The sequence below is a fragment of the Colobus angolensis genome, unplaced genomic scaffold, assembly GCF_000951035.1.
Source record: "Colobus angolensis palliatus isolate OR3802 unplaced genomic scaffold, Cang.pa_1.0 Scaffold544, whole genome shotgun sequence".
Classification (NCBI taxonomy): domain Eukaryota; kingdom Metazoa; phylum Chordata; class Mammalia; order Primates; family Cercopithecidae; genus Colobus; species Colobus angolensis.
This window is the reverse complement of record NW_012118977.1, coordinates 1,403,971-1,427,884: the sequence shown is the minus strand read 5'-3', so window position 1 is coordinate 1,427,884 and position 23,914 is coordinate 1,403,971.

Sequence of the window (23,914 nt, the reverse complement as noted above, 5' to 3'; positions counted from 1 at the left end):
GGTGTCCCCAGCCAACCACTTTCCTCATAAGACTGCAAGCTTGGACCTGTTCAATGTCACATGTGAACTTGATAAGAAACCAGGGTGGAGGGTTTCCTCTGAGGATGCAAGGGCTGGGATGGAGATTCTCTGTCTAGACTGGCCTGAGTTCTTTCTGAAGCTGGGCAGGACAATCAGGCTCCCAATTTTCCTTCCTTCCTGGTGCCCCCAGCAGCCACCGACGATCGCCCTGCCTCACAGTCAGGGAGGCTGTTGAGGAAGACAAGATGCCTATTATTTCTAAGGGACATGCTGTCTCCAGGTGATACAGAATGCAGACTCTCCGCTGAGAAAGAGAGAGTGAATGAGGACAGCCCAGGCTGCAGAAGCCAGTGTGGTCTGCCTTTGGGCAGCAGTGGGCAGGTGGTTTTGGCTCTCTGGTCATTGGTGGGCACAGGGAGTCCAAATTCTTGCAGGGGAACAGATCCAATCTGACTCTACAAACATGAAAATCTTCCTGGCTGGAAGCATCTGGCTATTCTTCTCATTCCTCCAGGTTGGCTCAGAGAAAGTTTTCTCACAGAAGGATCCACTCAGTGGCTGCCCCTTACAGCTGCAGAAAAGCCTCTTTAGTTTTGCCCTGAAGCAGATAGCTGCAGATGCAGCAACCGTCCGTGAAGAGATGGGATTTATATTGACAGACACATGTTTATCCAGATCAATTAGGGAAAATTATTTTTCTCAACACTCCTCAAAGAAGGTTTTGCAGCTAATAATCAGTTTGAGTTGCACAATGTGAATGCCAAAAATGTGAGATGAGATGAGAAAGCTTTGGGCTAGATTGCGTCTCGGGAGAGCACTGTAGGCTGGGAAGAGACACTGTGGTGATCCTCTGGAGCAGAGGGCAGGATGCTCTCTAAATTACTCTGCATAATTAAAGAAAGATAAGTTTGATGTTGGGGAGGGAGTGATTGGATTGGGCAAACTGACCACTGTGTGGAGGAGTGAGTGGCAGGAGAGAGAGAGAAAGCCAGCACTGCAGAGAAGGGCCTGGGGCGTGCCCATGTACTGAGTGGAGAACTTTCAAGGGAGATCTTGGGTGCAGGGTGACATGGACCCTCTCATATTGTCAGGGGAAACTGTTGAGAAATCCTCAAATGCTTGGTGTTCTTTTTGCTTCTCTGGATCCTCTCTGGACCCTTCTTCACTCTAGACTGGTCCCTGGGAGGCTTTCCTGCATGGACCTCCTCGCCCTCTGGCTTTTTTGAGGGTTTGGCCAATGGGGAGTGCAATGCACTGAATGTGTCCCACCAAAATTCATAGGTTGAAATCCTAACCCTCAATATGAATGCACTTTACTTTGGGGAGTAATCACGTCATGAGGGTGGAGCCTTCATGAACGGGATTAGCGCCCTTATAAGAAGAGATGCAAGGGTTTGATCTTGCTCTCTGCTCTCCATCACATGGGGATACAACAAGAAGGTGACCATCTGCAAACCAGGAAGTGGGCCCTTCCTAGACACCAGATGTGCCAGCACCTTGATCTTGGACTTCCAGCTTCCAGACTGGGAGAAATAAATTTCTGTTGTTTATAAGGCACCTAGTCTATGGTATTCTGTAGCAGCCCAGACTACCTAAGATACGTGCTTTACTTAGGTTTGGACAACAAGGAGCTTTCATTTAAGCCTGGGAGGGAAAAGAGTGAGGCTGGGGATACTGGTTCCCCTATCCCCCAACTGCTGTGTTGCCTTGGGCTGGTTGGGTCTCTCGACAGAAGACCTCAGCCGTGATGGAGTGGCATTTCTCCACAGCCTTCTCTGTCTCCTGCTTCCTGAAGTTGCTCCTTCCTTGGCTCCTGCTGTTACTAGCTCTAGGGAGTCACACAATCCCTTGGGGTTTGTATAAGCCTTGCCCACACCTTGACAAAATTTCCCTCCATTGAACACTCCCCAAATAATCCTGGTTTGAGTGTGCTGGCTGTTTCCTGCTAGGACTCTGACAGACCCACTTGGTGTGAGTGTTTTTCTCATGGAAGCCAGTCTAGGACATGAATTCTGGGTCCTGGGTGAGGGGCTGAGCAACAAGTTCACACCAGGGAAGAGTTGGCTTGTAGGTTAAAGCAAACACATTTGGGAGCTCTCCGGGAATATCCCAGCAGCCCGGCTGCCGCTTGAAGCCATTCCCGCTTGCAACTCCAAACTTCGAGGCTCAGTGGGGGAGGGTTAGCATTAGGAGAAATGCCTAATGTAAATGACGAGTTAATGGGTGCAGCGCACCAATACCGCACACGTATACATATGTAACAAACCTGCACGTTGTGCACATGTACCATAGAACTTAAAGTATATAAACAACAACAACAACAACTGCAAAAATCTACACGCTTCAGTGTGAAAAAAAAAAATATCAGAGCAGCCTCAGGAGCTCACCCAGGCTAGGGCCCCTTAGGCCATTATGGAGAGGTCTTTCATTAACTGAGACCGGGAACAACTAGGATCTCAAGACACAGAAGGTAGGAGATAGAGAACTGCTGTTGTGACCATTTCACTGATGTGGAAATTGACGTTTTAAGAGGTTCAAGGTCACAGGTCAAGTAGACAGCAGCATTGAGAGAGCCATAGAAACGTAAAAACAGGCCTTTGTCTGAGATCAGATGCTGAGCTCAAGTGTTTATAGGCCATGTCTAGGCATGTCAGCTAGGAGGGTTCCAAGGTGCTGAGATTGAAAATATGTTTCTCTGTTTTTCTGATTAAAAAAGTAATTCAGATTCATTACAAAATATTTTTAAAATATGGCATAAAGTAAAGATCACCCAGGATCTTACCACTTAGACACAACTCATATTTACCATATTTCCTTCCAGGCTTTTTTTTTCAATATCGCTGCAGTCATTCCCTTCTTATAACTTTGTTTTCTACATATTTTTCTTAGCATTATGAGTAAGCATTCTTTGTAAATGTGATTTTTAGAACTTCCAATTTTTTTGTCACATAGACTGCCATAATTTGTTTATATAACCAACTCATAATCATTCCCATAATAGTGGCATTTACTTTTTTCTTTTTGTCTCTAATTTTTAATTTTTTGCTATTATAGTTAATGATACATACTTATATATGTATATAATTAACATATACAAACCCTGTACTTACGTATTTGTGTTCATGTACAATTATTTCCTTCATTTAGAGTCCTAAAAGTGGAATTACAGCATGATAGAAAACATGAACATTTTTCAGAGTCCTAATAAATATTGATGACTTACTTTCCAGGAAATTTGTACAGAAGACCCTCAAATGTGGTCATTTTGTTCAACATTGTTTTATTATAATGTTGATTAAAAAAAAATCCATTCCCTGTTGGGGCTGCTGTGTGTGTATGGAGTATGTACATTCCCCGTGTCTGCGCGGGTTTTCTCTGGGTACCCCAGTCTCATCCCGCATCCCAAGGATGTGCTGTAGGTGAATGGGCGCCCTCAGTTGTCCCAGTTTGAGTCTGTGTGGGTGTGTGAGTGAGTGTGCCCTGAGGTAGGATGGTGTTCTGGCCAGGCTGGGTTCCCACCTTGTGTCCTGAGCTGCAGGGACCGGCTCCGGCCACCCACAACCCTGACTTGGAATAAGCAAGTTGGAAAATGAATAAATGAATGAACATGAATTATTTTAAAATAATAATGTATAAAGTTCATGATAATCATACAAATGCACAACAATAAACTATTTGGTACCAAAGTGCTCAGTGAGCCACCGTATTTGTAATTGTTGATGTTTGAACTGAGTGGTGGTAGGAGGTGCTTCTGACAATGTTTGCTTTGCCCATGTTTATTCCTTGATTTAACTCACTCACTGATTCACCAGAAGTTTAGTAAATAATTCTCTTACTTGTTTTTATTAATATTTCTTAGTATGTGTATCTTACATTTATTTCAGTGTTTGTTATTAGAGTGTTTTGGGTCTTTCTTTAGAAGTTGGTAATGATTTTGTGACCAGAATTATGCCATAGGAATTTAACTCTTGTTTATATCAATTAGTCCATGGTCAAACTGGTTTTGTTACGTGTTGTTTTGCTGACAGTCTCAGTTTCAGAGATCCTATCAAAGACGTTAAGTGAGGACTTAGTGTGCTAAAAACATTTCTCCTGCCAGTCCCCTAGGACAGTGTGTGTCTCAATGTATGGAGTTTAGTAGGGGCTTGCTTCCAGGCATTGGCTCCACTCCAGATCCCAGCCCTTCCCCCAGGCCTTGCTTTGCTTCCAGGTTTCACTCCATTGGTCTTAAAGGTGAGCCCCATGCCGATTAGTGAGCGCATGGTGTGCGTGAAGGTTCCAAGAGTAATATGTGCCTACTTTCTACTTTCCAGATGTTTCTCCCCTCTGGGGCCAATTCCACCACTCCCTGGAAAGTGATGTGATGACCCTGGGCTTGAGTCCAAAGAACATAGGAGAGTTTTGGCAGGTCGATGGTGTGTTGGTGCCAACTCACTTAAAGTGAAAACACTATAAGGTGAGTTTACATGGATGAACATATCAGCATCTGCCTCACATGATTTCAGAGGGCACCACAGCCTCCTCCCAGAGACTTCCTGGGCAGCCAGATCTCTTTGGAGGACAAGTGAGCAGGGTGTGATTTAGAAAGGGTTTATGTATGGGATGTTGACGGAAGGTATATTAGTCCGTTTTCACGCTGCTGATAAAGACATATCCGAGACTGGGAAGAAAAAGAGGTTTAACTGGACTTACAGTTCCACATGACTGGGGAGGCCTCAGAGTCATGGTGAGAGGAGAAAGGCACTTCTTACATGGTGGTGGCAAGAGAAAATGAGGAAGATACAAAAACGGAAACCCCTGATAAAACCATCAGATCTCATGAGACTTATTTACTACCACGAGAACAGTATGGGGAAAAGCATCCCCATGATTCAAATTCTCTCCCACTGGGTCCCTCCCACAACACCTGGGAATTATGGGAGTGCAATTCAAGATGAGATTTGGGTGGGACACAGAGCCAAACCATATCAGCAGGATAAACATTTTCTAGGTGTTGGAGACACCGGCCTGTAGCAACCATTAGTACAAAGTCAACAGTAGTAAGAAGAGTGGAAACTTAGCCTTTCTGAGCCTCAGCTTCCTTCTCTGTGTGGGTTAATGTTGGAAAAGTTTTCTTGGGCATTTTCCATTGAGCACACATTTACCCATGTGCATGAGTGTGCACACACACACAAATCCATCCCAAATTTATTTGCATTATGAACTTGCTGGATGGTGGATAAATCGGAACTCTTACCTATTTTAATTTTCATCTTCCTACTGCTTATCCTGACGCTGGAAATACATTTAGGGGATTATTATTAGTAGCTATGGAAACCCTGAACAAGGCCCTCTCCCCCCCATCACTACCCTGGGGCCTCACCATTTCCTGTGACTGGGTATAGCTCATTTAAATGTTAACTTTAAAAATGCAATTGAGAAAGTGGATCTTCAGGGCTTGTGTTTGGGCTTATCCAGTGTTTATGTAGTCATCTTGCATTGCTCTTCTCCCTGAGTGTGGGCAACATAGAGTTGCTGGACATGACCATCTTATAGATGTGGAAACTGAGGCTGAGAGAGGGGCCATGTCTAGCCACAAAGCATCCACTTGGTGAGTGGTAAACTCAGGAAAACAATGCATACCTCCAGATTCCAGGCTGGTGCTTCACTTATTTTACCCATGATTTTAAAGAGGTAAATTCCCTTAGAAAATGTGTTTTAAACAAATCTTCCCGTTTTTTTCCTTTTGAGATGGGGTCTCACTCTGTCACCCAAGTTGAAGTGCAGTGGAGGCCATTTCAGCTCACTGCAACCTCTGCTTCCCAGGCTCAAGTGATCCTCCCACCTCAGCCTCCTGTGTAGTTGGGACCACAGGCGTGCACCACCACACTCAGAAAATTTTTTATATTTTTGGTAGAGACAGGGTTTCGCCATGTTACCTAGACTGGTCACAAACTCCTGAGCTTGGGTAATCCATCCATCACAGTCTCCCAAAGTGCTGGGATTACAGGTGTGAGTCATTGTGCCAGGCAACACAAATCTTCTCAATTCATAAACAGATGGAAGTGGTGAGAGGGGGTAGGTGTGGCCCAGAGTCTCATCCACTATAGGTTTCTGAAGCAATTTTGTGGATCTATACAGTTCTGCCTAGAAATCAGTGGGGTCCACTAAGCCTGCTCCCTTCCTTCACTTATTCTTTCACTGATTTATCCACTCAACAAACTTATGATGAGTACTCACCATATCTTAGGCTCCAGGCTCAGCTTAAGTGAAGTACCTTGTATCCTTCCAATAAATTCCCTGTCTTTGCCTTTCTTTCCTTTCTTAAATTACTCAGAGTTTTTCCTGTTGTTTTCCATCAAGAAATCCTAATAGGTGCAAAGAGTTTATACTATTTAGTGGGTGAAGCCCCTTTGAAAGATTTTAGGTGGGGAAAGATTTGAGTGTTATATAAACTATGCTGATGGCTTAGAAAGAATGACTGAGTTCCCATATGAGAAGGAGGAGATAGGAGTACAGCAGGTTGGTTAGGTAGTATTGAAGTCGAGGAAAGAAATACTGAAAGTCTAAGCTAGTCAGTGATTAAACTAAAGGCAGGAAGGTGTAGTGATTAATAGCTTGGACTCTAACCACAGACCAGGGTTCAAATCCTGACCCTGCTGCTTACCTGGTGTGTAAACATGGGCAGTTTATTTAACCTCTCCAAATCTGTTTCATCCGCTGTAAGACAGACTGGATAACAGCATCTCTGCTTGTGAGGGATTCACTGAAATAACTAAAAGGGAGGTGAAGCACAATGCCTGGTTCATAAGAAGCATTCAGTAAATACTATTGGCTATTGTTACTGATAATGGTGGTGATGATGATGACAGTGATGATGATGGTGATGATAATGGTTATGATAAAAATGATGGTGATGATGGTGGTGATGACAGTGATGATATTTATGATGTTGATGATGATAATGGTTATGATAATGACGATAGTGATGATGATGGTGGTGCTGATGACAGCAATGACACTGATGACAGTGATGATAACGATGATACTGATGATGATGATAATGGTTATTATGATGGTGATAATGATGATGGTGATGACAGTCATGACATTGATGATAGTGATGATAATGATGACACTGATGATGATGGTGATGATGATGATGATAATGGTTATAATGATGGTGATAATGATGATGGTGGTGATGACAGTCATGATATTGATGATGGTGATGATAATGATGACATTGATGATAGTGATGATGATGATGATAATGATAATGATGGTGATAATGATGATGGTGGTGATGACAGTCATGACATTGATGATAGTGATGATAATGATGACACTGATGATGGTGATGATGATGATGATGATAATGGTTATAATGATGGTGATAATGATGACAGTCATGATATTGATGATGGTGATGATAATGATGACATTGATGATGGTGATGATGATGATGATGATAATGGTTATTATGATGGTGATAATGATGATGGTGGTGATGACAGTCATGACATTGATGATGGTGATGATAATGATGACATTGATGATGATGGTGATGATGATGACAATGGTTATAATGATGGTGATAATGATGATGGTGGTGATGACAGTCATGACATTGATGATGGTGATGATGATGATGACAGTGAAAGTGAGCATGGTGATTATGATGGTAATGATAATGATGGTTATAACTATGAAGGATGGAGACGATAAGTGAGAGTTGAGGGGAAAGGCAAGGATGATTCCTGAAGTTCTAGGCTAGGTGATGGAGGGAGTCCTTTTTGAGGAAAAAAACATACAAAATGTGTTCATATGGTCCTATGCTTTTTGGAATTTGAAAAGTTGGATATCTTAATCCCAATAAATTAAGGTTGCCTTCTCTTTTCACTCTGGCTTTCTCTCCTGTATGCTATCTCTTTTATTGAGTGGTGCTTTTATTGAGTGGTGCTGGGACAGCTTCAGGAAGGACCTATGCAAACTTCATTAGCTGTGTGTTTAATCTATTTCTTTGTAATTTTCAGAATATCTGAATTATATTTACTTTATGTTTTATTACATTGTCTTATAGTTTTACATGGGAACCAACATCACTTGGCTGTTATCAGTCTTATGCTTATACATGATACCAACATTACTTTTATAAATAGAAAGTAGCTACAGAATTAAATATGATGAGATCAAACCAAATTATTCTATTTAGTTAGATACCTGCCAACACTTCTGTTTTTGCTAAAAAGGGAGATTAAGTATGCCAGAAAGGTGATAAAGACAGTGGCAACAAAGAGAGACCTTTTTTTTCTTGAGACAGAGTCTTGTTATGCTGCCCAGGCTGGAGTGCAGTGGCACAATCTCAGCTCACTGCAGCCCCACCTTCCCAGGCTCAAGTGAGCCTCCCACCTCAGTCTCCAGAGCAGCTGGAACCACAGGTGCATGCTACCATGCCCAGCTAATTTTTGGATTTTTCTCAGAGATGTGGTCTCACTGTATTGCCCAGGCTGGTCTTCAACTCCAGGGCTCAAGCGATCCACCCACCTTTGCTGGGATAACACACGTGAGCCAACGTTCCTAGCTCAAAGTGAGACTTTCTTCTTGAAGTAACCAGCTAGATTGGCAGAGAAGTGATAAATGAATATGGTCAATTTTTCACTGTGTGAGTCAATGTTACTTAATGCTAGATTTGTGGAGCACTGAAAGCCATGTCCTGAATGGCCAGTGATACTCACGCTATACCATGGACAGTCCTGCTTCAAAGACAGGCTGTCATATTACACACCACGTGACTACACTATTCAGGACCTGTGGAAATGGACATCAACAGGTGGACACAGGTAAAAATTAGCTCATAACTAATCAGCTTGGCCTCTCAGCCTGGCTTCTGTAGGCAGGCAAAAGGGTAGGCATCACTAAACAAGGCTTCTATTTAGAGAAGGCATCCGAGCAGCTGAGTTTGGGATGGGCCAGGCACTGCAGAAGGATTGCTTAAATCTCCAAAGCCGACTTGTGGGTGACATCACTGGAGCCAAGGGGGCAATAGCCCAGCTCAGCGATCACCATGAAGCAATTAAATGGACAAGAAATGCTCCTCACTTCTAGGTACTTCCATAGAGGACCTTCCTCCCAACGAAGGAGGCGAAGCTGGTAAATTGGTCCCCTGGAAAAGAAGTGAGGATGAGAAACAGTTTTGCCATTATTTTGTTGAGTGTTTTTTTTGCCATTATTTTGATGAGTTATTTTGATGAGTGTAATTTTCCTAGTCCCTGTCCCATTCAATAGCAGTTTGGCCAAATGACTTCCAGGAAGACTAAGAAGCACTAACATAATTATGGATACCAAAATTGACCTTTGCAAAATATTCACATCCTTTTAAAATTCTCTTTCTAGGCTGTGACATTAGCAGTGATGCTCAAAATATTGGCAACGTATTTTTTCAAACTTTAATTATGGAACATTTCAAATGTATACAAGAGTAGAGAGAAGAGCAAATGTAACAAGGCCCCTTGGTACTCAGCCCCCAGTTCAACAATTATTAACTGAGGTTGTTTCATCTGTCACTTCTCCCTCTTCTGGAACCCCCATTAGGCTATTTTGAAGGAAATCCTATAATTATGTCATTTCATCCACAAATACTTCAGAATGTATTAGGTTGAAACTTATGTCATTTCTGGTAGGTAAACATATTTATTTAAAGTTTATTTATTTGGGTGAGGATTCAAATGTGGTCCACCCATTTTGGCAGCGTCTTCATCTTGCCTTTTCTCCTTTCACATGTCTCCATCTTGCTTCCCGTGTCCCTTATGTTTACAGTTATCCCAACAGGGGACATTTGGGAATGAAGCACAGTAATCCCCCCTTATCTGCAAGGGGTACATTCCAAGACTCCCCGTGGGTGCCTGAAACCACAGATAGTACCAAATCTTATGTATATTAAGTTTACTATGTTTTTCTCCTATGCAATCACTTTTTTTTTTTTTTTTGAGACAGTCTCGCTCTGTCACCCAGGCTAGAGCTCAGTGGTGCGATCCTGGCTCACTGTAACCTCCCCCTCCTGGGTTCAAGTGATTCTCCAGCCTCAGCCTCCCAAGTAGCTGGAATTACAGGCATGTGCCACCGCACCCAGCTAATTTTTGTACTTTTAGTAAAGACGGGGTTTCATCATGTTGGCCAGGCTGCTCTCGAACTCCTGGTCTCAAGTGATCTGCCCGCCTTGGTCTCCCAAAGTGTTGGGATTACAGGCATGAGCCGCCATGCCCGGCCCCTATGCAATCACATTGTATAATATGGTGGGTGACACAGACAGTGTGCATACACTTGACAAAGGGAAGATTCAAGTCCCAGGTGGGATGGAGAGGGACAGTGTGAGATTTCATTATGCTACTCAGAATGGTGGTGTGCAATTTAAAATTCATGAATTGTTGATTTCTGGAATTTTTTACTCAATCTTTTCAAACTGTGGTTGACCTAGGGTAACTGAAACTGTGGAAAGTAAAACCACAGATAAGGGGGGATTACTGCAAATGTCTTTGGAGTCCCCAAGCAATTCTGGGTGTTGTCTGCTCTGTGAGGTTCCAACCTCCCTCCTAGAGACACTCAGAGATTGTGCATTGGCTACTACCTTAGGAGTTTTTATTCTCAAGAAACTCTGATTCCCTGAAAAAAAGAGGTTCCAGAGATGAGGGAGTTGGTAGATTGGAGGATGCAAGGGCCTCCTTTGTGCTTCTGGGCCCAGTGGGGCTGACATTCCTAACAACACTTTGACCAAAGGTGGAAGGAAACCTGGTCTCACCCTTAGCCTTGCCATTGCTCTGTGACCCTGGCCAAGTCACTCAACCTCTCTGGGCTCCAGTGTATTCAAATGCCACAAAACAGAACATTTGTTCATTTGTTATTCCCTTTCTTTCCCACCATTAGAATCGAGTCTGCCCTGTAGCAAAATGCCTAGCATGTAGTGAGCACTGGCTCATGTCTGCCAAGCAAGGGGATTGGGTGTTCTCGGGAACCCCTTGTGCTCCAAAGCCCTGCTGTTCTCCCACGCCTAAGACTCATGCGCAGTCTCGCCCATCTGAACACGTCTCACTTCCCTCTCACAGTTGGGGTTGTCTCTCATTCCTGACAGTTTGGCTGACTGAGAAGAGAACAACTGTAGCCCCCAGTGGAGGGAGAAGGGGCAAGCATGTGGGAAGCCACTTTCGCCTGTCCTTGACTAAACGTCCCCTTTCTGGGTGATAGCCTGGGTACCAGGGCTCAGCTCTATTTTGGTTGCCATTTGGCAGGTGTTGCCTTGCTGAGGCCTGGGCCGTCAGGGACAAGAGGCCAAAATCTGCTACAAGAATGGTAATTTGAGGAAACTTGGCCCCCTGCCCTTGGGGCTTCGGTGTTCTTTAGGACAAGCTGAGTGATGATATCATGGACTTAATTACTTTCTGGAGCCCTTGTCTCTGAGCTCTAGCCCCTGTGTGAGGCCCCAGGGAGCCTAATTTAGGAGAAGGAGTCAGTGGGATGGCAGCTGTTGAGAGGGGCTGGCTGGAGAATTTAAGAAAAAGGTGCTTTGCTACACCTGGCCCTAGAGGCAGTGTTTCCATCCTGAGGCCTCCCAGGAAAAAGGCTCAGTTCCTGGAGATAAAAGGGCCCACAGGGAGCATCTTGGCCAGCGACTACCATTCTTAGTACCCCTCCGAGGTGGTCATTCTGCTGTGCTTGATTACTTCCAGTGATGGGGAGCTCAGTCTCTCTGGAGACAACCCATTTTATGATTAGACAGCCCTGACTGCTGGTCAGTACCGAGTTGATTTCTACATAGCCCAAATCTTCCTTGATGTCACTGGCATTGCACACACAGGCTTCACCCTGTGAAGCCACACAGAACAAGTTTGAATTCTTCTTCCTTGTGACAGCCCTTCAGATATCTGAAAGCAGCTCTCATGTCCTCCTGAGTTTCTTCTCTATGCTAAACATAGTGCTTTCAGCCATTGCTCATAAGACATGGCTTCAGTCCCCATCACTCCTCACCATTTTCCACTGGATGGGTACCTGTTTTTCCCTGTCCTTCAGGTGTGGGGCTCTGGAGGCTCCGAATCAGAGCAAGGAAAAGGAGGACACTCACTTTATTCTGCCCCCCCACCACACATCTGTGATCACAACTCAGCAGACACCCCACACTCTGTACATGCAACAAAACTCCCCACATCTTCCTCACACATGCTACTAGCACTCTGTGCTACCCCCTCTGGGATTAGGGCAGCTGCATTTCAGGGCCCAAGCACAGAGCTTTCCACCATCTGTCCCCATTAAAGTTTTGCCTTGTTGGATTCATGCTGTATTGTTCCAGGATGCCTGGATATTTTTGGGTCCTAATTTTCTCATTCAACATTTGGCAGCCCTTCTCATCACAGTGCCACCCACGCCATTGATGAGCATGCTGTGTGTCTCACCCCAAGTCACTGATAAACATGCCGTCTGGGCTGGCACATGCATCCCTCTCAGGCTCACATGAAGCTGATACTCGGCACCCTTTTGGGGGTAGTCATTCAGCACATTATAGGTTGTACAGCCACATAGCTCCCATTTCTTCACCTACTCATAAGAGTGTTAGGGGAAGCCTAGCTGTGGTCTAGATTTTCTGTGTCTACACACAACTCCTGACTGAGGTATCTTGTCTTAGGCAATGAGACAATGAACTGAACTACCTATGCCCTGTGCACAGCTAGCCCATGCTACCTCCTAGTGATCTCTGCCTACTGTTTAGAAGGTTAACAATCTCCAGGCTGCCCTGGAAGCCAGAAGAGAGGCAAGCCATGAGGCAGTGGCGTTCAGTGGGGCAGCTGCTTGTGTGGGGTCCTTGGGGCTGATTAGCAGGTGATGGAGACTCTGGGCTTCTGATTGAGGTCACAAGGAAGGGCTGTAGCCTGAGCGACAGGTGCAAGGAAAGGGGAGCCTATGGCCTCGTACAGGTCAGCTCCCCTGTAGAACCTTTTCCAGAGGCTGAGCTCAGTGGGTTCATAACTAGAGGGACAATAGGTCTCACATTGCTCTACTTTATTTTCCTTCCACCTTTCCTTCTTTCTCTCCCTTCCTTCCCTTCCTCTCTTTCCATTGAAAATTTTTTTTCCCTGAGCATGGTCTGTATTCACCATTGCCCTGTGTATTAGTCAGTTCTCACCTTGCTGATAAAGACATACCCAAGACTGGGAAATTTATAAAGAAAAAGAGGTTTGATGGACTCACAGCTCCACGTGGCTGCGGAGGCCTCGCAATGATGGCGGAAGGCAGAAGACACGTCTTACATGGTGGCAGACAAGAGAGATGGAGAGCCAACCAAAACAGGAAACCCCTTTTAAAGCCATTAGATCAGGTGAGACTCATTCACTACCATGAGAACAGCATGGGAGAAACTCATGATTCAAGTATCTCCCACCCGGTCCCTCCCACAACACGTGGGAATTATGGGAGCTACAATTCAAGATGAGATTTGGATGGGGACACAGACAAACCGTATTACTCTGGGTGCCAGGTGCAGAGATGACTGAGACACTGACTTGTCCTCCATGTCACAGACCAGCGGGAGAGACACATGGCAATCACTAGCCTCCACGCTAGTGGTAAGAGGTAAGAGGCAGGCTGGAGGGGCACACAGGGCGCTATGGGAGCATGGAGTCGCTGAGTTGTCCCAAGACCTGCTGCTCTGCCCCATGGCCTTCAAAAACCATTGAGCTATCGCTGGAATGACCACACTCTGGTATCCAAATGACAACTTCCCAGACTGTCTTTCATACCTGAAGGAGAATAACATTCGTCTGTTGGACCCTGGGCTTGCTCTTTGGTTTAAAAAATGTGTTCCCCTGAGGAGATGACTTAGTCAGCCCAGGTCATTTTGGGATTCAAGGTCCTGTTGAATTTGGAGACGATGCTTGACAGGCACCAAGTGACCATAGGTCAGTGTGATATGTAGATTTAACAGGGCCATCTGAGGGCTGGGAGCTCTCAGTACTGTCTGGAGAGACTCTAGACTCTAACATCAGTTAGTCTGGGGTTTGCATAGTGGTCCTTCCTGTCACTGACTGTGTGGCCTTGAGTTGAGCTTCTTAGCCTCTCAGGGCCTTAGTTTTTCTCATCTGTGAAATGGGAGTAGTATTTTGCAGAGTCATTGCGAGGATTAACGGAATGAACGCAGTACCCGGTACACAGTAGACTGTTGCATTTCCTGCCTCTAATAGTACTATGAACTCTTTTGAAAAAGCTGTGACTCTTTTAAAAAGGAAAAAAATGCTGGAAAATGTAAATAATTTAGGTTCCATATGGTGCTTGAATTATGCTTTTAAAATGATTCCTAATTTGTGTTTCTCAAGCAGGTGACATTTTGTAAGTTTGCTTTTCTTTGCTGCTAGGTTTTGTTAGGAAGTCTTTATAGAGAGGAAAATGCAGCTGCATTTCAAAAGTCAAAGCCTCCGGGCCTTGCCTTTGTTTGGGACAGCTGGGGCCCACAGACCAGGGGTCCAGCAGTGTTTCCTGACAAGCAGCGACAGGTGGACCAAGGCCTGCCTTGCTCTGTGCAGAGAGGTGTGGCGTGAAGCAGGGAGCTCCCGGGGTGCCGAGCTGGAAGTGCTTGTGGGTGGCTAGCACCAGAGGAGGGAACAGTGCCATGCAGCAACACACAGGACAGACAAGTGGGTTTGCCACTCACCTCTGGGCTACTGGCCAGGGTTCACACAGGAGGAGGCTCAGGGTGGAGAATATTCCTCCTGCACCTCTGACCTTCACCTTCCATTCCCCATTTTCAATGCCAAGACCTGAGTTCCATGTTCTGCATCCCAGCCACTGTCCCCACTTCTCCTCTGGTAGGACTCAGGCCAGCCTTAGATGCCAGCTCACCACAGGTCAACCTGATCCTTGTCTGATGATCATTTCTCTCCTGGATTGGTCTCCTTTACTCCCCTTCCTCCTGAATCCCAACATTGTGCCATTTCACTAGGATTTCCCAACTGTGAATTCCTGCGATATGGCCAGCTCATGCCATTCCACACCAAGTTAAGTCAGCAGATTTTATACTATTTATAGAATGACGTGGAAATTCAGACCTGGCACCATGTCTGCTGACCTGGTGGCCACAGTAGAATCTCTTTTCTCTTTCTTCTTTATTCCCGAAAGTCTTAAAGATAGCTATTTTCGCAAGCAATGTATGCAAATATATTCTCACTGGAAAGGATTTTAAAAATAGAGAAATATGGCTGGGTGCAGTGGCTCATGTCTGTAATACCAGCACCTTGGGAGGCTGAGATAGGAGGATTGCTTGAGCCCAGGAGTTTGAGATTAGCCTGGGTAACATAGGGAGACCCTATCTCAACAAAAAATACAAAAATTAGCTGGGTGTGGTGGTGTGCATCTGTGGTCCCAGCTACTTGGGAGGCTGAGGTGGGAGAATTGTTTGGGATCAGGAAGTCAAAGCTGCAGTGAGCTGTGATCACACCACTGCACTCCAGCCTGGGTGACAGAGTGAGTCCCTGTCTTTAAATAAACAAATAAATAAATAGATAGATAAATATAGGAAGAATATGTACAGCAAAATATTTAAGTTCCATTTCAATCAATTCTGACTATTAACAGTTTTATTCCAGTCTTTTTTCTACGTATTTGAATACACTTTGTATTGTTTGTGTAAACACAAGTGCAACTATATATGTGTGCATACAGTAAAGAGTTTAACCTTGCCTACAGGAAGGTCTGGTTTTGCCCTCAACTCCTGGGAGGTGATCTTTGTTTGCCTAGGGCCCCAAGCTTGCCAGATAGTAACATGTGATTTCAGGTGAGGCTGACCACACCAGAAAGACCAGCAGTGTGATTGAGGGTGGGGCTTTGAATCATGCAGTATCAATTGACCTGGAGACTAGATCAACCATGTGGGCAAACAATCTACCAATCAACCAATTACACCTATGTAATGAAACCTCAATAAATACTCTGAACACCAAGGCTCAGGTAACCTTCCCTGTTAGGCAATGCTCTGTGCATATTGTCACATATGGGTGCCAGGAGAGTAACATGTCCATGATTCCCTGGGAAGAGGACAACGACAGCCCTGCCTTTGGCACTTCTCCTACACTCTGCCCTGTCAGCTTATTCTCTTGGCTGATTTTAATCTGTATTCTTTCACTGTAATATAAACTGCACTGTGGGTATAATCGCTTTAAGTGAGTTTTTCTTTAAGAAAATTATTGAAGCTGAGGGTTTTGGGAATCCCTCTGAGTATACAATTGGCAGGAGAAATGAAGGTGGTCTTGGGGACAGTGCCCTGTAACTTTATAGTTGCCTAAACTAATTGCAGTGTGTGGTTTTACCTATGTATACATGTACGTATTTAAATTACCTGATAGTGAATTCCATTCATGGTCCTGGGATTTGAATTTCATCTTTCATATGGTTGGAGACCTTCTTTATGCCTGTTGTGCCTCAGTTTCCTCACATGCAAAATGGGGTTAGTAACAGCAGCTTCAACTATAGGATTGTTATGAGGAGTAAAGGAACAAATGTTTGTAAAGCTCTTAGGTTGGTGCCTGTTATGCACTTAGGGTTACAAAACAGATGATAATGATTTTCATACCAGACCATGGAAATCTACCTTGTTGCTTTTAATAACTGAAAGGATATCATTTCTATTAGTTGCTTCTGGGTTTCCCACAAAGAAAGTAGTAATTAGGGAACTAAAATGTGTTGTTGGAAAATGTCTCTTGTTGCACTACAAGGCTGAGTAAATTAGTCAGCTAGTCTAGAACAAAGTATTTATCTGGTACCAATTATTTATCTAGAAAACGCTAAGTTGGCCCACACTATGTGCAGAAGCCCAGTGCTGACAACTGTAGGGCTATAAAAACAGGTATATTGAGAGAAGCAAAAAAAGAATGGAATGAACATCCTTTGCAGATCTAATAATTGGCCTTTGCTATTCATTTGTTATTTTATTTAATCCTCACACCAACACTGGAGAAAAATAGTATGAGCTCATTTTCAAGAAGACAAAAAATGAGTCTCAGTTTAAGAAACTTGCTTAAGTTGACAAGGCCGTGATATGTTGAAGGTAGAATTTAAGCCTAGATGTGTCTCATTTCAAAACCTGTTCATCTTGAACAGCATTTCACTGCTGGGCAAGACAGAGATGCTGCCTTAAAAGAACTTGTTGTCGCTTTGGAGGAGGGGTGGTAGAGGTGGGAAAGATGAGACACGATGCAACTAAAGAAAGTTCAAACTCTGATAAGCACTTCTCCATTTGCAAAGTTTGTCACTCAATGAGCAATTGGAATTTTTAGAACGACTCTGATATAAACAAACATTATAGTTTGCAGGTGAGAAAACTGAGGCTCAAAGAAGCTAAGCATCTAGCCTGTCAGTATCTAATAAGGGACAGAGCTGGTAGTTGAGCCTGCATTGCTGCATGAGTGGGTGTAATAATACTGTGAATGACTCTCCTTTCTCTATGAAGAGGAGAGTCCCAGGAAAGGAGAGACCCGGAGTTCTTGCCTCGTTCCTGACCCCATCCCACTGAACCCTGGAAAGCTGTTTGCAGATTCTTTAAGTTTTAGCGCTTTCTCTTGTGACCTAGCTGCTGAAATCATTGAGACACTGCAAACATATTCCTTTGGTCTTTTGATAATAGTGCATTCCAAAATTAAACATAAATTAAAAACAAAAGCCTTAATTAGTTTCCTTTGCATCTTTATCTGCAACCAAATAAATGGCTGCCTCTGGAGAGTTTTCTTCATTTCTTTTCCAGGCATGAATCATTCTCAGATCTATGCCTCCTCCAAGATACAGTAGAAAATGAATGGGAATTTAATGTCAGCCAAGCATAGTAGGACAAATCCAAGTCGAATACAGGGATGGCCACAGGGCAGTCAACAATGACTTAGAACGCTTCGTTTCATTCTCTAAGTATGGGCTTTGAAATAGTGGCTGCTCTCTGAGCCAGCAGAAGAAGGTCATGAATGAAACTGGCATTTATTTTTCCCTGTAAACTTCCATTTATGAGATCTGATGGATTTACCTTCCCTGTGGTGAAGGCCTCTCAGGCAGGCTGGGGCACAATTACTGCAAGATACCAACCCTTCCTAATCTGGAACAGCTGCCGCTGGCATAAAGGTAACCTAATTCTTCTGGAATCTGGGCTCTGTTTTTACTCTTTGGAACCACAGTTAAACCTGGGGCAAATATTGTAACCACCCTCTCGGGTTCTTGTTTTGAAGACCGCAGGAGTGCTGGGATTTTGGAGATTATTCAGGAAACATCTGCTCTGAGAAACCTCCACTCAGCAGGAAGCAATAACAATGAATTTGCCCAATTCATCTAAGCTACTTTTAATTGGGCACCTACTGTATCCCAGTCCAAGTGCTCAGAACTGGGGATACAGTCATGGACAATACAGACATGAACTCTCCCACCCTTTAGAAAGCTTCACTACAGGGCCTCGCTGGACTGACATTTTAATTATAAAGTGTTTTTGCAGCTGTAGTCTCAGTTTACGCATAGCAAGCATGTGGAGGAGGCATGGATTGGTTTTTCCTGTCCTCCAGATGAGGGAAACTGAGGCTGGGGAAGGCAAAAGAGGGAAGGTTTGTGATTTGACAGTCACACACTGGTACTGGAACTGGGTCTTCAAGGTCACAACTTTATCTAAATGCTTGGACTTCAAAACCAGTAAACTGGTTATTAGGGAAACTTTAGGGAAGTTACTTAATGTTTCAGAGCCTGTTTCCCCTCCTATAAGATGGGAATAAGATAATCTACTTTGCAGAGTTGTTGAGATGGTTGAGTTAGATAACGTAGATGGATATTAATAGATGGATGGCTACCTGTAGATGTAGATAGATATAATAGATTGTAATATGCTTAAGCACTGGACATACTGCCAAGAACGTAAGAATACTTACCACTGCAATAATAACATTGGCAGATATTTATTGAGTGCTTACCCTGTTCCAGGTAATTTCTATTATTATTCCTGTTTTACCATTGACAAATTCTAAGCATAGGGAAGTGAGATGACTTTCTGAAGTTACATGATTCATTGAAAAGGTCATAAAGCAAGTATTCAAAACTTATAATTCAGGTGTGTATTATCTATCACTCCATTGTATATATCCCCCTTTTATTTAGCCAGTGGAAAGAAAAGGCAATTAGTTTTGAACTACCAGAGGAAAGGATAAAACCTGTTCTCAGGTAATTTATAATATTGTGTAGCCTTTCCAGATATAGAGCTCTACATAGCCTACTGAAGGACGACTGGGGCCTTGGTTTTCTCACCTGTTCCATGGTCATTGTGACAAGCCCTTCAGGGTTGTTGTGAATGGCCAAGGAAAAGTTTTGGAAATCCCAAAGTGTTGTACGCAATGAGAATTGCTTGTTTTCGAGTGTTGAACTCTGAGAGCCATGGCACTTTGTGCTCTAAGTTTGTAACGATGCCATTTGACACAGAGAGAGATAAATCAGTCTGCTGAATCTACAGCCCCAAAGATGATATTTTACTGGGGCAGAAGGACACCAGCTGACTATCCAGGAAATTTGGGGTAAACTATTTAAGTTTAATGCCTGGTTTATTGATACCTGCCATTCAAGCTGAAGTGCTGACTTTAATCTCATTTTTTAAAGACTTGTTCAGAGGTGTTTTCTGTTTCTCATTTTGCCTTTAATTACCTGTCTGTTGTCTTAAAATAATGGTTAGCATCACTGCATTGAGGCACGTAATTCAAAGGTGGGGGGAAAACAGCATAAAATGGAAATTTCTTGCTTCTCAAGAAACAAAAATAGACGTACTCTTCACTATTACACCAATTTTCAGATGTGAAAGAGAAGAAACTGTCGGTAATAATTTGTTTTCATAGATTTTTAAGAAGTATTTTTATTGTAGTAAAATATATACTACATAAAATTTACCATTTTAGCCATTTTTAAGTGTATAATTCAATGGCATTAAGTACATTCGCATGATTGTGCAACCGTCACCACCATCCATCTGCAGAATTTTTTTTATCGTCCCAAACAGACCCTACATACCCTTTCTATAGCACAATAACTTCCCATCCCTCTCTCCCTTCCCCTAGCCCCTGGTAACCTCTATTCCACTTTCTGTCTGTATCAATCTGGCTACAACTTTAGGTACCTCATGTATGTGGAATCACATAATATTTAACTTTTGTGTCTGGTTTATTCATTTACCTTGGGGTTTTCTAAGTTCACCCATGTTATAACATGTTATAGGCTGAATTGTGCCTGGACAAGTGTGTATAACATGTTATATTTTGAAATCCTAACCTCAGCATCTCAGAATGTAATATTTTTTTTGAGATGGGATCTTTACATTGATACTTAAGTGAAAATGAAGTCATTATGGTGGAACTTAATCCAATAGGACTGGTATCCTTATTAGAAGAAGATATTAGGACACCACTCATATTAGATTAAGGCCAAAGAGAGACTCCTAAAACAGATCCTGCCCTCATGGCCCTGAGCAGGAACCAGCCCTGCCAACACCTTGATTTCAGACTTCTAGCTTCCAGAACTGTGAGAGAATCAATTTCTATTGTTGCAGCCACTCAGTCTGTGGTACTTTGTTATGACAGCCCTAGGAAACAGCATGTATCAGAATTTTATTCATTTTTTAAAAAGACCAAATAATATTCCATAGTATATGTATACCACATTTTGTTTATCCATTCATGTAACTGTTTCCGTCTATTGGCTATTATTAATAATGCTGCTATGAACATTGGTGTACAAGTCTCTGCTGGAGTCTCTACTTTCAGTTCTCTTGGATATTTACCCAGAAATAAATCCATATGCTGGATCATATGGTAAATCTATGTTTAACTTTTTGAAGAATCACCAAACTGTTTTCCACAGCGGCTGCACCATTTCACATTCCCACCAGCAAAGCATGAGGGTCCCAATTTCTCCACATCTTCACCAACACAACACTTGTTATTTTCCCTTTTTTTTGTTGTTGTTGCTGTTTGTTTTTTTTTTTTTGAAAAACTCGTATCAAGGAGTTCTGCTTCTCAGATGGCAGAATATACTCTGTGATGGTTAATACTGAGTGTCAACTTGATTGAACTGAAGGGTGCAAAGTATTGATCCTGAGTGTGTTTGTGAGGGTGTTGCCAAAGGAGATTAACATTTGAGTCAGTGGGTAGGGAAAGGCAGACCCACCCTTAATCTGGATGGGCACAATCTAATTAGCTGCTAAACAGGCAGAAGAATGTGAAAAGGCAAGACTAGTTTAGCCTCCCAGCCTACATTTTTCTACTGTGCTGGATGCTTCCTGCCCTTCAACATTGGACTTCAGGTTCTTCGGCTTTGAGACTTGGACTGGCTTCCTTGCTCCTCAGCTTGCAGACGGCCTATTGTGGTACCTTGTGATCATGTGAGTTAATAATCCTTAATAAATTCCCCTATATATACATCTATCCCTTTAGTTCTGTCTTTTTAGAGAACCCTGACTAAAATATCCTCAGAGAACAATGATAAACTCTGGATAAAATACAAAGATCAACTCCTGAGGTTCTAAAAAGTGCAACAAAGTAGGCAGATTTTGGAGAGGGTCAGACCTTGAAAGAAAGGACTGGCACCCACTAAGTTTCTGGGGTTTATGGCTTTTGCTTGAAGACAGGATGCAGTCATAGTGAAATGAACCGTAGCCAAAATACCAACAGAAATCCTGCCATATTCTTGGCCTGGGAACCAGAGCCAGGTTCTTATAGGGCTTGTAACCACTGGGGAGTGAGGGTGGACACCAGGATGGGAGAAAGCTGAAGAAGAGGAACCCCCAAATTCCTTATATTCTCCCAGAAGCCTCTGGTTGAACCCTAAAATGCAGGCACAGAGCAGATGAAAGTGTCTTTCAGGGAAAGTCAAACAAAATCAATTGTGTTTGTACATATTGGCAGCAAACAACTGGAAAATAAAATTTCAAAAAATTACAATGTTGTCAACAATTTAGGAATAAATTCAACCAAAGATGTTGAATGTCTACAATGGAACTCTAGAATGGAACATATCCATAATAAGAAAAATGAAAGAAGACTTGAATAAATGGAGCCATATACCATATTCATGGATTGGAAGACTGAATAGTGTTGAGATGTCAGTTCTTCCCAAACTGATCTGTTGATTCTACACAATCGCAGTCAAGAATCCCAGCAGGCACATTTGTACAAATTGAGCTGATTCTATAGTTGGTGTAAAATATTCAAGTGACCTAGAATAAACAAAAACAATTTTGAAAGAAAACAAAGTTAGAAGACTCACACTATCTGATCTCAATATTTATGATAAAACCATAGCAATCAAGACAATGTGGTGTATGGGTAAATATGAATAATAGACATACAAGTCAGTGAAACAGAACAGAAAGTTTAAAATAAGCCTACATGCATATGGTCAACTGATTTTCAACAAATGTGCCAAGGCAATTGAGGTGGGGAAGAAAAGCGTTTGCATTCAATTGGTCAAAGCAGTTCATAAGGCTAGTTTAGATTCAAGGAATTGGAAAATAGACTCTACCTCTTGATGGGAGGGACAGCAAAATCATATTGCATGGATCATGGAGACAGAAAGACGGGAAGGATTGGATCTATTTTGGCGTTTACCACTGTAGGCAACCTGGATGCGCCTTTGGGACCACTCATCAGACAATTCTGCAAATCTGTCCAAGTCTCAGATCAAAAGGCTACCTCCTCTGAGAAGTCTTCCTGGATTGCTGTACCTCAAGGTGGCCCACAATAACTGTTTATCATCCCGCTCTGTTCAGCTCCTTTATAGTTCTTCTATAATCTTGTCCATTTGTTTCTTCACTTGTTCATTATCTGTCTTTCCCGTTGGAATATAACCGCAGTTCAAGACGTCTTTACAGTATGTGAAAAGAAAAGAGTCTGGAAAAGTAGCTAGAGGCTAGGCCCTGAAGGGCAGGAATAGCCCTGTAAGGAGTTCAGACCAAATATACAGAAACAAAGACTCAGACATTTAGAACAGGGTGTGACCTGATGAAATTGGTAATAGAACCATATACCATGTTCTATTGGAATATGAATGGGAAGACTGAATATTGTTGAGATGTCAGTTCTTCCCAAATTGACCTGTTGATTCTACACAATCCCAATCAATAATGGTGTATGGTATAGGTAATAGAACCCTTGTTCTGTTAGGTTGGTACAATAGTAATTGTGGTTCTGCCATTACTTTTAAATTATTTCAAAATCCCTGCTACAAGGGCACTGGAGTATATTTCCCTGGGCCCCCTGTAGTGGCAGGTGGTGTAAAGGGACAATTGGAGAACAGGGACGGAGGGAAGTTTGTCTGGAAGCTGCTGTAATAACCTGAGGGAGAGTGGATAACCTGGCTTCAGGGGACAGGGGAAATGGAGAGACAAGTCCCTGAAGGCTGGTGTGGCTGGACCTTCTGATTTTTCAACAAAGTACGGATATTAAGTTGTTCTTTGTAGAGTCCTATAATTTTTCATTGCTGAAAACTAATAAAAATGTTTAAACTGCTCTGTGGGGGGAGCTGTGGCTTAAATCCCACTAGACAGCTATGTAAGGCTGGTTGCCTCTCTGGTAAGCATAATATAATCATGATTTCACAGGTGTTAACTGTAACTTAACTTGAATTCCTGGAATCCAGGTTCTTATTCTGAATGGCTTATGTGTGCATCCCAAGATACAGTGCCAGGAGACAAAAATCAGGAGGCATGGGGGGCAAGGAGCAGTGGGGAATGTGAGCCCACGGAGCGATGAGACCCAGCTCCCTGTCTGTACTTGGGGGAACTTTGGATTCTAATATGTTATAAATGGTCTAGATGCAGCTCTACCACTTCCTAGCTTGGTGAACTTGAGCAAGCAATGTCTTCACTTCTTAGAATGTTGGT